Source organism: Anomaloglossus baeobatrachus, chromosome 4 (assembly GCF_048569485.1).
Source record: "Anomaloglossus baeobatrachus isolate aAnoBae1 chromosome 4, aAnoBae1.hap1, whole genome shotgun sequence".
In the NCBI taxonomy this organism is placed as follows: Eukaryota; Metazoa; Chordata; class Amphibia; order Anura; family Aromobatidae; genus Anomaloglossus; species Anomaloglossus baeobatrachus.
This window is the reverse complement of record NC_134356.1, coordinates 552,982,441-552,999,699: the sequence shown is the minus strand read 5'-3', so window position 1 is coordinate 552,999,699 and position 17,259 is coordinate 552,982,441. Positions and strand designations below refer to the sequence as shown.

Below are 17,259 nucleotides of genomic sequence, written 5' to 3'. Positions count from 1 at the left end.
TATCGCTCTTCAGCCTAATAATCAAACATATCAATAGACCTTTATTTGCCTAAAGCATTTTTTTATTTCACCACTTGAGGGATCTTAAAATCTAAATCCACTGCCTCTAGTCTTATACTCACCCTCCAGTGTCTTCATCAGTTATCAGCTCTGCTCCAGTCGGTTTTCTCCAGTTTCTGACCTGCCGGCTGCTCCAGTGTCTTATGAAGTGCACGGGAGGTCACAACTCCTCAATACAAGTCTATAAGAGCCTCATACTGGCCTCGTTCTGGCTCTCATAGAGTTGTAAAGAGTGTTTGTGACATTACTTCTAACTTGTGGCCAGTTAGAAGTGTCAATTACAAGATGGTGCCGCTGGACCAGAGCAGCAACAAAAAAAGGTAAAAACACCAGAGGGTGAGTCAAAGACAGGGGGCAGGTACCTTAGATTAAAAGAACCACTGCAGCACTGAATAAAAAAATCTCATTGGAGTGGTGATTTAACACTAGAAGTCCCAGAAAGGGGTCATTTGACATTTCTACCATTGGAACCGTATAGAGCTCGAAATTCCTGGGACCTCTAGTGTTTAATAGAGGACAGAAAAGTATCCTAGCCATTTTCCTACGCTCTACTATACAGAGATATCCAGTAAAAAGGTTTCATTTCTTTATGTAAATATTTTCGAGTATATCTAAAGTGGGCTTTACATGCTACGATATATGTAACGAGATGTCGGCAGGGTCACGTCGCAAGTGACGCACATCCCGCATCGTTAGTGATATCGTAGCGTGTGACAGCTATCAGAAATACTCACCTTCTAGTTCATCGTTGACACGTCGGTCATTTTTAAAAAATCGAATGTCCTGTTGTTCATTGTTCCCGAGGCAGCACACATCGCTCTGTGTGACACCCCAGGAACACTGAACTGCAGCTTACCTGCGTCTCGCCGGCAATGCTGAAGGAAGGAGGTGGGCGGGATGTTTACGTCCCGCTCATCTCCGCCCCTCCATCTCTTTTGGCCGGCCGCTGTGTGACGTCGCTGTGATGCTTAACGTCCCTCCCCCTTCAGGAAGTGGATGTTCGCCGCCTACAGCGAGGTCATTTGGAAGGTAAGTTCTTGTGACAGGGGGGTTACAACATTGTGCGACACAGGCAACAAATTGCCCATGCCACACAAACAATGGGGGCGGGTGCGATCGCAAATGCAACCACACGACAAATTGCAACGTGTAAAGCAGGCTTAAGAGTGCTATATGCTGCTAAAATAATCATACTTCAGAGGCATCCTTTACACGTATATGCCAGAAAACTACTCAACATATACCTCTGACATATGCTGCAAAACTCAATGTGAACTTACTTTGATGCCTACAATATTCAGAGTACCACCTTTAAAGGGAACCTGTCAGCAGATTTTTGCTACCTCATCTGAGCAGCATGATGTAGGCAAAGTGGCCTTGAGTTCAATGATGTATCGCTTAGATTAGTGGCTGCAGGCATTCTGACACAGCGAAAGATTTTAGATTTTGAATGTAGCAGAGCTCTAGGAGCTACCCCCAACAACACCAGGCTTTCACTATACATTTCCAAAGACAGAATGTGCTAATCACAGAGAGGAGTTGAGTAAGGCTATGTGCGCACGTTGCGTACAGTTCACTGCAGAAATTTCTGCAGCGATCTGAAGAGCACATGTGCGCTTTAAATCGCTGCAGAAATGTCCGTAGTGAAGCCAATTCCATGCGCTCTGCCTGCAGCTCCTCCCATAGACAGAGCAGGGGCTGCCGGCAAAGCGCACCGAAGAAGTGACATGTCACTTCTTTTTGCGCAGCGCTTCGGCAGTAGCCGAAGCGCTGCGCTCTAAAACGCCACGTGCGCACGGCCCCTGCACAATCTCTATAGACTGTGCAGGGGACGCAGGACGCATGCAGTTACGCTGCGCTACAAAGCGCAGCGTAACTGCATGTATTTACGCAACGTGCGCACATAGCCTTAGACTACAGCACATCTTAAGCTAACATTGCAGGTAAACAAAAAAAACTGTGAGATAACAGATGCAGGGCTGAAATCTTTGTTTTAACACTTGCAGCATGCTGTCTTCAGATTATTTTGCAGAAATCTGTTGATAGAGTCCCTTTAAATTGTAATTTGAGAGTTCTTTATTATCCACACACATACAGATGTATTAAAACCTGAAATATCCATTTAACTTATCTTGTGAAAACTCACGTACCCGCTTGAGTAAGTATCTATCTCGCTATAACAATGCATTATGCCAAATGACATATAGTCTTTACAAAAAAAATGGATATGATATTGTGCCAGTTTAATCAATGCTAAAACCTTTGCACAAGACTAGGTACTATCGGCATTTACATAGCAAATTTGCTCCAACCTCATTTATCTAACTGCTGTCCTCTATCACACAGGAATTGCTGGACGTATATTACAGAAGATGATTTGGGTTGCTCTTGGCACAGCTGCTGCAGTAATGAGGAAGAACGGATCATTTTCATTGGTATCAGTTCTGGAAAGTCTCTTTGCCCTTACATTCTGTAATAAGACAGTCATTCCCCCTGCTTTTGGTTGTAATGGCCATTCAGCCCTTGATTTTCAATATAATCTCTCATTCGGAGATGATAATTTAATTACATACATTTAAAAGTGCATAGGCAATTTAAAATAACAGTTTAACAGCACTCCAAGCTTTATTAGATGGAGAAACAGCAGTGGAATATATTCATTTTGCTAGGAATGTAGCAATGCTGAATTATAATAATTTGAGACTGTAAAGACACAAAATTTAAAGTGTTGGAAAGTAATACTTAGAAAGGTCATTGCAGATTATTTGTATCTGCTGGCTTGCATTTTCTAATATTTACCATACTCAGGTGTCTTGTAGCTGTTTAATTAGATTAGGAACAGAAATGACATTTTAACATTACGAAAGCTTGATGCAGGGATTCAATGCATATTTGAAGCTGGAGAGAAAAGTTTATAATCGCACTCATTGGAAAGGGGAAAGCTGATCTGTATACTGGCTAAAATACTAATTCCTGAAAAAAAATTGCAGAATCAGCAAGGGAAAATGACTACAGATTACTGGGGTTGATAAACTGTATACTAATATAATATCACTTCTATAATATGAGAGGTTTATGTTACAGATTATAATCAATGAACGATCTATAATTGTGACATTAGTGTTATAACACATCTGTGGCCAAATAAAAACACTTGTGCTCATTAGTTTTCCTCTTTTTATACAGAATTACACCTGTAATAGTAGAACACTGAAGCGGGCTTTACACGCTGCGATATCGCTAGCCGATGCTAGCGATGGCGAGCGTGATAGCACCCGCCCCTATCGTTATGCAGATATTTGGTGATCGCTGCCGCAGCGAACATTATCGCTACCGCAGCGTCACACGCACTTACCTGGTCGTCGTCGCTGTGACTGCCAAACAATCTCTCCCTCAAGGGGGAGGGACGTTTGGCATCACAGTGACGTCACCGCGACGTCACTTAGCGGCCGGCCAATCAAAGCGGAGGGGCGGAGATGAGCGGGAAGAACACCCCGCCCACGTCCTTCCTTCCTCATTGCTGGCGTGTGGCAGGTAAGGAGAGGTTCCTCGTTCCTGCAGCGTCACACGTAGCAATGTGTGCTGCCGCAGGGACGAGGATCAACTTCGCCCACGCGACAGCAGCGATATTTGAGAATGGACCCCCATGTCAACAAGGAGTGATTTTGGACGTTTTTGCAACGATCCAAAATCGCTCCTAGGAGCCACACACAACGAGATCGCTACAGCGGCCGGATGTGCGTCACAAAATCCGTGATCCCAATGAGATCGCTTTAGCGATCTCATAGCGTGTAAAGCCCGCTTAAATTGGTGAGTGCAGTATTTCACCTGGGATAGTATAATAATTGCTGAGGTCTTCTTTTTTTATATAACACAGAAATAGACATTACAACTAGAAATGATCAAATCTTTAACAATTCAAATTAGCCAAGTTCAAATCAAATAAATGTGCCACTTATCAAAATACAGCAGCCTTTAATTGCCATGAAAAGACTTCTAAGGCCTCCTTAAGACATCCGTGTTTCCAGTATGTGGATGTCCGTTTTCACATGTATTGGAGACATGTTCACACACATACTCATTATGGCCTTCTTTACACATCCATGTTTCCGGTGCATGTGACCTCCGTTTTCATACTTACCTGAGACACGTACACACCCATATTAACTCAGACCATGTGTCTGTGTGAACCACACGTGTGTCCATGTGAACCACACTGGGACAAGTTAGTTTTTTACCATCAGCATGGATAACAAAGACCCATAGAACTCTATGGGTCCATGAAAAACACTTATAGCACATGGATGACATGTACCATCTGTGCGACACGGACAAGAATTAAATGCGTTCAAAGAATCACTGACTTTTAAGTGTTTAAAATGTGTAAAGATGATAGCGATAGACAGATAGATATAGGGATGGATAGATAGATAGATAGATAGATAGATAGAGGGATAAATAGATAGATAGATAGATAGATAGATAGATAGAGGGATAGATAGATAGATAGATAGAGGGATAGATAGATTGATAGAGGGATAAATAGATAGATAGATAGATAGATAGATAGATAGAGAGATAGAGGGATAAATAGATAGATAGATAGAGGGATAGATAGATTGATAGAGGGATAAATAGATAGATAGATAGATAGATAGATAGATAGATAGATAGATAGAGGGATAAATAGATAGATAGATAGAGGGATAGATAGATTGATAGAGGGATAAATAGATAGATAGATAGATAGATAGATAGATAGATAGATAGATAGATAGATAGATAGATAGAGAGATAGAGGGATAGATAGAGGGATAGATAGATAGATAGATAGTTAGATAGAGGGATAGATAGATAGATTGATAGTAGAGGGATAGATACATAGATAGAGGGATAGATAGATAGATGATAGATGATAGATAGATAGATAGATAGATAGATAGAGGACTGGGAGCACTTACCATAATATGAATAGGTGCATATCTTGTTCATGATACAAATTAAAATGAAGATAAAAACAGTCAAACACTATAATGGCAAAGATACTAATAAAAAAGTTTTTAAAGGTGTTCAGAATATTAAAATGGCCATTGTAATACCAGCCCAGCAGCCAAGTCACAACAACCTCCCTTGCTGGGTCCTACTCTACCCTGCATCTGACTGGGCTCCTAAAAAAACCTATACAAGATCAGTGAGTAACCCTGGAAGTTTAAAACACATGAGGCTAATGGGCAAGATGGGGGTTGGTAAAAAACTTTTTTATTAGTAGTCTTCACATTCTGGATTTGCCCTTCCAGGGACCAAGCCACCCATCTAGGATTCAGAGTGTTAAGCACATAGAGTGGTGAGCGCCCTATTCCTATATAAGATTCAGCTCTTTCCAAATAATTTTATCCTCACTGACCTGTGTTATTAATCTCAGATCAATAGGGGTGCGGCACTCGAGACCACCATAAATCAGTTGTTACCAGCTCCAGCAATGGTTGATGTTAACACTATGAAGCAAAACACCAAATCAGCTCTCATGACCTGATAGTGAAGCCTTACCAAGGATAGTCAATGTCCAAATGTTTAATAGTGTACTATTTATCAGACATTTGAAAAATGAACTGGAAATGCAATTTAACCATATTTATACTGTTTAGATGTTTTTCTCATTTCATATCACTATGAAAGAAATGAAGTCTTACAGAGTAGTGCTTGTTAAAATAATTGAACTTAACAAATGCAAATTATTTGTCAATTCCAATAAAGTAAATATTTTGTATATCTGCTCTCAATTTTTGCTAATAATTGACAGCCTAAAAGGCACCCTTCCCCAAACCTAACTTAAATCCGAGAATTATACACTTTTGCTGCAATGCACAGTCTTTCATATTCTTTCATCATTCATATTCTGTGCCCCTCTATGACCTAAAGTTTCTTATAAAGTAATTCTTGGCCATCGTTTGTTATCATTCTGTATTTAGTTAAACCTCAAAACATCTTCATTTTAAGTCTTCAATTAAAGAGATGGCAACCCCAGGAGATTACCTAATATCAGCCATGTTGTCACCATCAACTACATGAGCTTCAGTGTATCCGAATAGCCCAGTTTGAAGAACCGCTTCTTTGAGACTTCAAACGACTTAAAGTGGTTCTGCATTCAGATTTTAGTATCACATAAGCAAATCCTGGGGGCATTAAGAGCCCTGTTGCAAGTGGTAAGATTTGGAATATAGCAGGATATTGTTTTTTTTCTCTTCTTCACCTCATCATGTAAAATATTCAAAGGATACAGAATTTAGGCAAGGCAGAGAACGACCTGTGGAGGACTTCCAAAATAAAATCATCAGGAATCAAAGCTACATGTTGAATGAAAAGTACGCTAGAGGCAACTGTTTCCTTCATTTATATTTCTTTCATTTTATTTTGAAGATGATTGCTTCTCCACTCAACCTCCCCCTGTGATTAAGAAGGATGATTAAAATGCATTGTACCCCTCGCCTGACCTGTTATGCTTTGTGCAGTAATTTATTAGCACCGAGAGTATTGAGTAAAGAAGTGTCTGGAAAATGTTAAACATACCAACCACAGGAATTCACGAATCTGTGCTATTACATTTTATGTATCTGATATTAGCCGCTTGTCCCAAATTTCCAAGGTCTATGTCCTTCATTTGGATCCTATCAGCCAGAGACGAGCGAACACTGGTTATTAAGCCATTATGCTAAGCACATTTCAATGAGGGCTTTTGGTTTTAACAAGTGTGAAAAAATGCTCTCATAAGAAAGGCAATTTTCATTAAAGATTCATTATGAAAAAAATTACCTGCAGTTGAAAAGTATGAAAAATCTACTGATTCATTTAGCTAACAATAATCCTCCAGCAATTAGAAAATGAATCGCCTGAAAAAGTATTTCTTCCTGCCAGTCAATAGCCCTCGTGTGGTTTGAGATTATGAATAATGCTTTATGTTACAGCAGGGGCTGAGAAGCTATGGCACTAGAGTCCAACATGGCATAGAAACATCTCGTCTTGGCATTTCATCTCATATTATGTCTAAATTTGCCAATCCTCCATGGAGAATGTTGTATGTAATAATCTTGATTACAATAGTCTTAAAACAACAGTTGTCAATGTAAGTGTAATTTGGCCCAGGGCAGTAGTTAAGGTGATGTTCTCGGAACGCTATATGATAGATGAGGTCCTGGCTGGATGTCCAGACTTGTGTCATGAGGGCATTATACCCTTGACTGCCACATGGTGCTGATGGCTTCAGCTGGCCAGGACCAGATGTTGACTTTTTCAGGAAAGGAGACCACCAATTCTTTAAAACCAACCTAATAGTTTTACTCGACAATCCTCTGCAACTTTAGACACACTTTTTCCTCTTTCACAATTTTGTTTGATCTCACAGGTCTTGTTTTGCTAGGTTCAGCACAACTTAACCTAACACCAAAGTACAGTTTATAGAAGCCATTCTATCCTCTGCATTTTTATGTCTAAATCTCCTTGTAGAGGAGTTGATTTGCCAAGTTGGCCGAGCTCCAGCTTCAAGCTCTATGATGCTTAGGGAACTCTTGACCTGGATGCTCACCACGGCTCCTTTTCCATATCGTCTTGGTCAGTTATCTTTAATGAGCTGTAAGGTACTCAGGGCTTCATGGCTAGGTGTACTTTCTGCCGACCCTCCTTATTGGGCCACTTCGTTATTTGGTCAGTTCGTAGACCTGATGTTGTCATTCACCATGTGTCTAAGTTGGTTCCCTAAGAGCACACTATCTCTGTCTCGGTCTCCTCTCTTTCTTGCCACATAACACCAAACTAATGCGGCTTTGCTGTGTACTCAGACAAGATGTCTGTTCTAGCTGCAAGCTTGGTCCTGTCTGAGCTTAATCTTTTTGCGGCAGAGCCTGTTTTTGCCTTTGTGACTGGGCCAATTTTTTTTATTTTTGGCCAGTGTCAATTTGACAGGTTATATCTCTGCAACGCTTCAACGGATCCCGGTGATTCTGAGATTGTTTTTTCATGCCATATTGTACTTCATAATAGGGGTAAAATTAAGACAATATATTTTGCATTTATTTGTGAAAATATCAGAAATTTGGAGAAAATTTTGAAAATTTTGCAATTTTGCAACTTTTAAATTTTATGACATTAAACCAAAAAGTTATGCTACAAAAAATAGTTACTAAATAACATTTCTCACATGTCTCCTTTACATCAGCACATATTCTGAAACATATTTTTTATGTTAGGAATTTAGAAGGGTTCAAAGTTTATCAGCAATTTCTCTTTTCTCCAACAAAATTTACAAAACCCTTTTTTAGGGACCACATCACATTTGAAGTGACTTTGAGAGGCCTATGTCACAGAAAATATCCAAAAGTGACAGCATTCTGAAAACTGCATCCCATACACTGCTCAAAACCACATCCAAGAAGGTCATTAACCCTTTCAGCTCTTCACAGGTACCAAAGCAATCTGGAAGGAAAAGATTAAAAAAATTACTTCTTCCCACAAAAATGTTACTTTAGCCCCACATTTTGCATTTTCACAAGAGTAACAGAAAAAATATACACCATAAAATGCATTCTGCAAATTCTTCTGAGCACGCTGATATCTCATATGTGGTGGAATCAATTGTTTGGGTGCACAGCAGGACTTGAAAGGGAAGTAGCGCCTTTGAATTTTTGAAAGCTAAATTGGCTGGAATCATTAGCAGACACCATGTCACACTTGCAGACCCCCGGAGGTGCTTACACAGTGGAGCTCCCCCACAAGTCACCCAATTTTGGAAACTAGACCCCTCAAGGAATTTATCTCGATGTTTGGTGAGCCCCATGAACCCACAGGGGCTTCACAGAAGTTTATAACGTTGAACTATGAAAATAAAAAAATACATTTTTACCACAAAATTGTTACTTAAACCAGATAGCTTTCTTTTTCACAAGGGTATCAGGAAAAAAAAGCACCATAAAATGTATTGTCCAATTTCTCCTGAGTTCTCAGATATCTCCTATGTGGTGGAAATCTACAGTTTGGATGCATGGCAGCGCTCGGAAGCAAAGATGCGCCATTTGCCCGCAAAATTAGCTGCAACCATTTGTGGACGCCATGTTGCATTTTGAGAACCCCTGATGTGCAAAACAGTGGAGCACCCTCAAAGGTGACCCCTTTTTGGAAACTAGACATCTCAATGAATATATTTAGATGTTTTGTGAGCACCTTGAACCCCCAGGGACTTCACAAAATTTTACAATATTGGAGGTGTGAAAATGAAAAAATGCATTTTTACCACAAAATTGTTACTTCAATCAAATAGCTTTTTTTTCACAAAGGTTTCAAGAAAAAAAAAAAACCATAAAATGTATTCTACAACTTCTCCTGAGTACGTCAATATCCTCTTGACCGCAGACCATTAAAAAACGATAGCTCTGCACAAAGCCCAGCAGAAGCCAACGTTTATATACAGTCGGCGGTCCTGAAGCGGTTAAAGAAAGACACTGTCTCTGTCCCTTGATCTTAAATCCTCCCTCTATTGGCAAGTTTCAACTGTAAAGCCGGCATTACACACTACGATATATCTGACGATCTCATGAGCGACATGACACGCCCAGATCATAGTTGCGATTTGCCGAGATCGCTCATAGGTCGTTTATTAGCAGTCACGCGTAATGATCGCACAAGCGACGCAAACTCGTTCAGCGATATATTGTTTGTTCAAAGAGGTTGTTTAAATGTTGTTTGTCATTGTCAGGGTGTCACACGTACCAATATGTCGGCTGCAATCAAAACGATGAACAATATTTTGAAAATGAACAACGTGTCAACGATCCACGATTTTCAACCTATTTGTGATCGTTCAGAGTCGCTCGTAGGTGTCACACGCAACGACGTCGTGAACAATGCTGGATGTGCGTCACGGAATCCGTGACCCCGACGACAGATTGCCAGATGTATCGCAGCGTGTAATGCCGCCTTTAGATCATTTCTAACTTATCAACTCCCTGATGCTGGGCAGAACACATCTCTACCTAACAACATTTGTATACAACACAGTTTACATAATACACTACCGCTACATTAACAGGACATACTTCACATTACACTTGACATTATACATCACAACAATGTTGGTGTCATCAGGGGGAACACAACCACAAATCCATCTCCTTACATAAGCAAACAGATAGAGTCCACTGTCTGTACATAATATCAAAATCCCTTTGAAAAAGGACCTGTCATCAGACTTTACAATATAAAGCAATTCGTTATTCAGGAGATCTCTTTGACCTAATGAGTCTAGTTCAGTTGCAATTAATATCCACATGAAAATGGCTGAATAATACGTTTTGCAATTTCTTTATACTTAATATTAAAATGATCACTTCCTGAATCCAGTTAATCGCTGATCTTAATATCAAGATTATATAGCCAATCTTAGGCCGCTTTCACACGCGTTCAGCGCAATCCGCCGCTATGGAGAATAGTCCGTTCTCCTTAGACTCCTTATTCTCCATAGACTTGTATTGACGACGCACTGTGATGCAAGTGTCTCCGTTTCATCCGCTGGACGACACTGCATAGTTATTTTGATACAGCGTCGAGCAGAGGGAACGCAACATGTAGCGTTTTTTGGGCCGGTAAAATAACACACCTTGACAGATTCCGTTGGAATCTGCCAAGGTGTCTAATAATTGTCTATGGTGGCTAATAGCGGCGGAATCTGATGATGGAGTCCGTCACATTCTACTGAGCATGCTCAGCATGTCCAGTAGAACGACCTAAATCATTTAAATTCACTCCTGGTCTCTCTCCCCTCTCTCACCCCCTCTCTCATACTCAACGTTCACACTGCTCTGGCGGCTTTTCCTCTTTTTAAAATGCCGGCTGCTCATTATTCCATCTAGTATTCACTGCTTCCCCCGCCCACCGGCGCCTATGAATGGTTGCAGTCAGACCCGCCCCCACGCTGAGTGACAGCTGTCTCATTGCAACCAATTACAGCCGCCGGTGGGCGGGTCTATATTGTTCAGTACAATAAATAAATAAATAATTAAAAAAACCGGCATGCTGTCCCCCCTAATTTTGATACCAGCCAAGGTAAAACCACACAGCTGAAGGCTGCTATTCTCAGGATGGGGAGCCCCCCAGCCTAAAAATATCAGCCAGCAGCCGCCCGGAATTGCCGCATCCATTAGATGCAACAGTCCCAGGACTCTACCCGGCTCATCCCGAATTGCCCTGGTGCGGTGGCAATCGAGGTAATAAGGAGTTAATGGCAGCAGCCCATAGCTGCCACTAAGTCCTAGGTTAGTCATGGCAGGCGTCTATGAGACACCCACAATGATTAACCTGTAAGTGAAAGTAAATAAACACATACACCCGAAAAAATCCTTTATTTGGAAAAAAAGATAAAAAATCACCCTCTTTCACCACTTTATTAATCCCCAAATACCCCTTCAGGTTCAGCGTAATCCACATGAGATCCCGCGACGCATCCAGCTCTGCTACATGAAGCTGACAAGAGTGGCCGTAGAACACCGCCGCTCACTGTCATGCCCAGGCAGCAACTGAAGGGTGTCACGCTGTCAGCGGGGACATCACTGAGGTAGTGTGTGCGATGATGATGGGTGCGGTAGTGCCGGTGTGTATGAGGTGATGAGTGCAGTAGTGCCTGCATGTGTGCGGTGATGATGAGTGTGGTAGTGCCAGAGTGAGTGCAGTGATGATGCTGGGTGCGGTAGTGCCGGGGTGTGTGCAGTGATGATGATGATGAGTGTGGTAGTGCCTGCGTGTGTGCGGTGATGATAAGTGCGGTAGTGCCGGAGTGTGTGCGGTGATGATGGGAGCGGTAGTGCCAGGGTGTGTGCAGTGATGTTGATGGGGGTGGTAGTGTCGGGGAGTGTGCGGTGATAATAATGAGTGCGGTAGTGCCGAGGAGTGTTCAGTGATGATGATGAGTGCAGTACTACCGGTGTGTATGCGGTGATGAGTGCGGTAGTGCCTGCATGTGTGCGGTGATGATGAGTGAAATAGTGCCGGGGTGTGTGCAGTGATGATGATGAGTGCGGTAGTGCCAGGGTGAGTGCAGTGATGATGCTGGGTGCGGTAGTGCCGGGTTGTGTGCAGTGATGATGATGAGTGCGGTAGTGCCTGCGTGTGTGCGGTGATGATAAGTGTGGTAGTGCCGGAGTGTGTGCGGTGATGATGGGAGCGGTAGTGCCAGGGTGTGTGCAGTGATGTTGATGGGGGTGGTAGTGTCGGGGTGTGTGCGGTGATAATAATGAGTGTGGTAGTGCTGGGGTGTGTGCAGTGATGATGATGAGTGCGGTAGTGCCTGCATGTGTGCGGTGAAGATGAGTGCAATAGTGCCGGGGTGTGTGCAGTGATGATGAGTGCGGTAGTGCCGGGGTGAGTGTAGTGATGATGATAGGGGCGGTAGTGCCGCGGTGTGTGCAGTGATTATGATGAGTCCGGTAGTGCCGGGGTGTGTGAAGTGATGATGATGAGTCCGGTAGTGCCGGGGTGTGTGCAGTGATGATGATCAGTGTGGTAGTGCCTGTGTGTGTGCGGTGATGATGAGTGCGGTAGTGCCGGGGTGTGTGCGGTGATGATGGGAGCGGAAGGGCCAGGGTGTGTGCAGTGATGTTAATGGGGGCGATAGTGCCGGGGTGTGTGCAGTGATAATGATGAGTGCGGTAGTGCCGGGGTGTGTGCAGTGATGATGATGAGTGCGGTAGTGCCTGCATGTGTGCGGTACAAATGAGTGCAATAGTGCTGGGGTGTGTGCAGTGATGATGATGGGTGTGGTAGTGCCGGTGTGTGCGGTGATCATGAGTGCGGTAGTGCCGAGGTGTGTGCAGTGATGATGAGTGCGGTAGTGGCAGGGTGTGTGCAGTGATGATGATGGGTGTGGTAGTGCCAGTGTGTGCTGTGATCATGAGTGCGGTAGTGCCGAGGTGTGTGCAGTGATGATGAGTGCGGTAGTGCTTGTGTGTGTGGTGATGATGAGTGCAGTAGTGCCGGGGTGAGTGCAGTGATGATGATGGGAGCGGTAGTGCCGGGGTGAGTGCAGTGATGATAAAGGGGGCGGTAGTGCCGAGGTATGTGCAGTGATGATGGGGGCTCACTCTCTCTCTCTCGACTTAACGCAACGCGTTATTTCACAGGAATCCGTTACTTTTATATCACACTATTTACAACGCATCCGTCACATGTGTAACAGAACGCATTGTGACGGATGCCGTTCAACGTAAGCGTGAAAGCGCCCTTACATGGATTTTCAAAGTAAAAACTCGAACCTCATCACATGTAAAAGATCAATTTTATACTGCACTCTGTTTTTTCTATTGTAAAATATAGTAACATCCTCTATAAGGAATTATAGTTTATATTGCAGGCTAAAAGTTTAGAATACAGAAAGGAGTCTTAAATAGTGATGGGCGGACCCATAGTGTAAAAATCTGGATCCGCTCGGTTTCAAACAAACTTACCCCTGAGTGCCGAACCCGTGCCTGGGATTCTGGGTGTTGATCCGGCACTCTGAAAATAAAATAAGGAAAATGAAAGAAAACAAGAATTAATCAAGTGCTTTAACTTACCGAGCCTCTGGCATGGCTATAACTGCTCCTGTAGCTGCCCATTCACTTCTAGGGCTGCACATTAGGCACATGAATATACACTGATTTCCCCACCCACCAGCAGTCCTGGTGTTAGTGATTGGTTGCAGTCAGATGCTCTCACAGCCTCGTATTATGATACCCAGCACAGATAAAGCCACCGACTACAGCCTGCAGCCTTCAGCCATGGGCTTATCTTTGCTGTATATCAAAATAGTAGGATCTGCATGCAACTTTTTTTAGCTATTTAAATAAATAATTAAAAATACTGGCGTGAAGTCCCCCCCAATTTTGATACCCAGCCATTATAAAGCCTGACAGCTGAGGGCTTGTATTCCCAGGCTGGGGAGACCCATGATTATTGGGCCCCCCACCCAGCCTTAAACTAGCAGCCTACAGCTGTCCAAGATTGTTGCATCCACTAGATGTGACAAGCTCAGCGCTTTACCCAACTCTTCCCGATTGCCCTGGTGCGGTGGCAATCGGGGGAAATATAAGAGGTTAACACTGACTTATACTATTGCTAATTTTACTACATGGTAATACATACCATGTTATTTTCCTTTTTAAAGATGGTATTTGAATATTTAAGATGTAAAAGGAAACTGAAACTTTCACAAACATGAGCAGATCTAAAAACTCCATGCAGATGATGCCTTTGGTTAGGTTTGCGCCCGGAAGCCTAGTACTGCCTCTATGACATGGGCATAATCAAAATATAACCAAACAATGCCTTTCTAACCAGTCCAAAGCCCAGTTTAATCCTTAAGGTTCAATAGGTTTGAATTAAAAAGTAGAGTTTAGGGTGATAATTTGTGCCTAAATCTTTCCCTACGTGTTCTCAAATAAAAAGGCAAACTGAAAAAATGTAATTTACAATAACTATCATATGTGTAAAAAGGAACACCGCCTTAATAAATACTTAATTTAGTCAGTCATCTTGAAGTCATGCAGAAGATGACAAAACAAATGGCTGAGAACAAAAGTCTTAGTGACCTGATCCCTTTCCTTCAAGGCGCAGACAATATAAACAAATCCCATAAGAGAAGTAAAAATTCTAGTGTGATGTAGAAGATCCTGCAAAGCATGATAAAAATCTAATAAACATAGTCTAGAGAACCTTGGCAAGTCTGTGCTATATGCCAAAGTCAGCAGACCCCCCTTCCCAATGAAAACAAAAGGATATTGAGCTTCAAGGACATTGAACTCACAAGTCATCTGATTATGGAGCACTAAAGTCACAACCTTGGATGCTGCCTCTTTGAATGGTCTTCAGCAAAAAATAGTATCTGTATCACTAACAAATAGTTCCCAGCATATAAGTCAGTAGATATCGTGTCACCGCTTGAACTGTCTCTTTAAGGCCATTTAGTTCTATCAACATAACTGCTATTGCTCCACATTGTGATGTTGCGGCATGAAGAAGAATTGAAGCTAAGTTCCCATGATGAGTATTTGGTGTTTTTTTCTACAATGTATTTTTGTACATTTTACAGCTTCAGCAAAATACTTAGTATATATGTAAATCTCTTGCCTCTGCGCTTTTTTCAGTGCTTTGGATATTGACGTGTGGGGTGTTTCAGTAATTTTCAACATGTCAATATCTTGCAGTTAAAATATATTTTATGTGCAGATTTTCTCCACATACCTGAAAGAATTTAAGAAAATCTATAAAAAATACACATACAAGTGCATCTCAATAAATTAGAATATCTTCAAAAAGTTAATTTATTTCAGTAATTCAGTAAAAATACAATATTACCCTGTATTGCACATTGTAAGAATGGAATATATTACCCTGTATTGCACATTAATACAAAAAGGGAAACATATTATATAGAATCATTACACACAGAGTGATCTATTTAAAGCGCTGCTAAAGCAAACCAGATTTTAGGGTGTGAAAAAAGAGAGATCAGATCCCGGGATCCCAACGTATTGTTACTCCTCTATAAATCACTTGTAAGGCCACATCTGGAATATGGAATCCAGTTTTGGGCTCCACATTTTAAAAGGGACATTCAGAAGTTAGAGTCAGTTCGAAAGTGGCTAACTAGACTACTACAAGAAATGGAGGCCTCCCATATGATGACAGGTTGAAAAAGTTAGCTATGTTTAGCTTAGAAAAAAGAAGTCTTAGAGGAGATCTCATTTATATGTATACATACATGTGTGGTCAATATAAAGGACTGGCACATGACTTATTTCTTCCAAAGACAGTACTAAGGTCCAGGGGACACTCACTGCGAGTGGAAGAAAAGCGATTCCGACAGCTAAATAGGAAAGGGTTCTTTACAGTTAGAGCAGTCAGACTGTGAAATGCCCTACCACAAGAGGTAGTAATGGCAGATACTATAACAGCTTTTATAAAACGGCTGGATGATTTCATGATTTCCTCAGTACACACAACATTGTTGGTTATAAGTGACTTAAGCGGGCTTTACACGCTGCGATATCGGTACCGATATCGTTAGCGTGGGTACCCGCCCTCATCTGTTGTACGACACGGACAAATCGCTGCCCATGGCGCATAACATCGCCCAGACCTGTCACACCTACTTACCTGCCCTGCGACGTCGCTGTGACCGGCGAACCGCCTCCTTTCTAAGGGGGCGGTTCGTTCAGCGTCACAGCGACGTCACAGCTGCGTCACTTAACTGCCGCCCAATAGAAGAGGAGGGGCGGAGATGAGCGGGACGCCCAATAGAAGCGGAGGGGCGGAGATGAGCGGGACGTAACATCCCGCCCACCTCCTTCCTTCCGCATAGCGGTCGGGAGGCAGGTATGGAGAGCTTCCTCGTTCCTGCGGTGTCACACGGAGCGATGTGTGCTGCCGCAGGAACGAGGAACAACTTTGTTACTGCTGCAGTAATGATAATCGAGAATGGACCCCCATGTCACCGATGAGCGATTTTGGACGTTTTTGCAATGATGCAAAATCGCTCATAGGTGTCACACGCAACGACATCGCTAATGCGGCCGGATGTGCGTCACCAATTCCGTGACCCCAACGACAACGCATTAGCGATGTTGTAGCGTGTAAAGCCCCCTTTAGGGACAAAATGTAGAATTGGTGGAGGAAGGTTGAACTAGATGGACTTAGGTCTCTTTCAACCTAAGTAACTATGTAACTAAATGTTTATTTCTGTTAATGTTGATGATTATGGCTTATAGGCAATGAAAACCCAAAAGTCATTATCTCAGATAATTAAAATATTATATAAGACCAACTGAAAAAATGATTTTAAACTCAGAAATGTTGGCGCCTACTGAAAAGTCTGTACAGTAAATGCCTCAATACTTGGTTGGGGCTCCTTTTGCATGAATTAGTGCATCAATGCAGCGTGGCATGGAGGCGATCAGCCTGTGGCACTGCTGAGGTGTTATGGAAGCCCAGATTGCTTTGATAGCAGCCTTCAGCTGCTAATTACTAAACATTTGGAATACATCCCTCTGTGTGTAATGACTCTATATAATATATGTGGTTCCCTTTTTGTATTGAATTACTGACATAAATTATCTTCTTGATGATATTCTAATTTATCAAGATGCACTTGTATGTTTTTATTGAGTCACCGCAGTACATACGCAG

The 17,259-nt window shown here is 42.3% G+C and overlaps 1 long non-coding RNA gene across 1 annotated transcript in view; it reads left to right on the top strand.

The window, feature by feature from the left end:
* Nucleotides 1-17,259, top strand: part of LOC142301807 (uncharacterized) — a 240,757-nt gene that overhangs the window by 177,125 nt on the left and 46,373 nt on the right. The window contains exon 2 of the long non-coding RNA XR_012752888.1: nt 2,407-2,495. This is a non-coding gene — a long non-coding RNA (uncharacterized LOC142301807). The remainder of the gene's footprint in view (nt 1-2,406; nt 2,496-17,259) is intronic.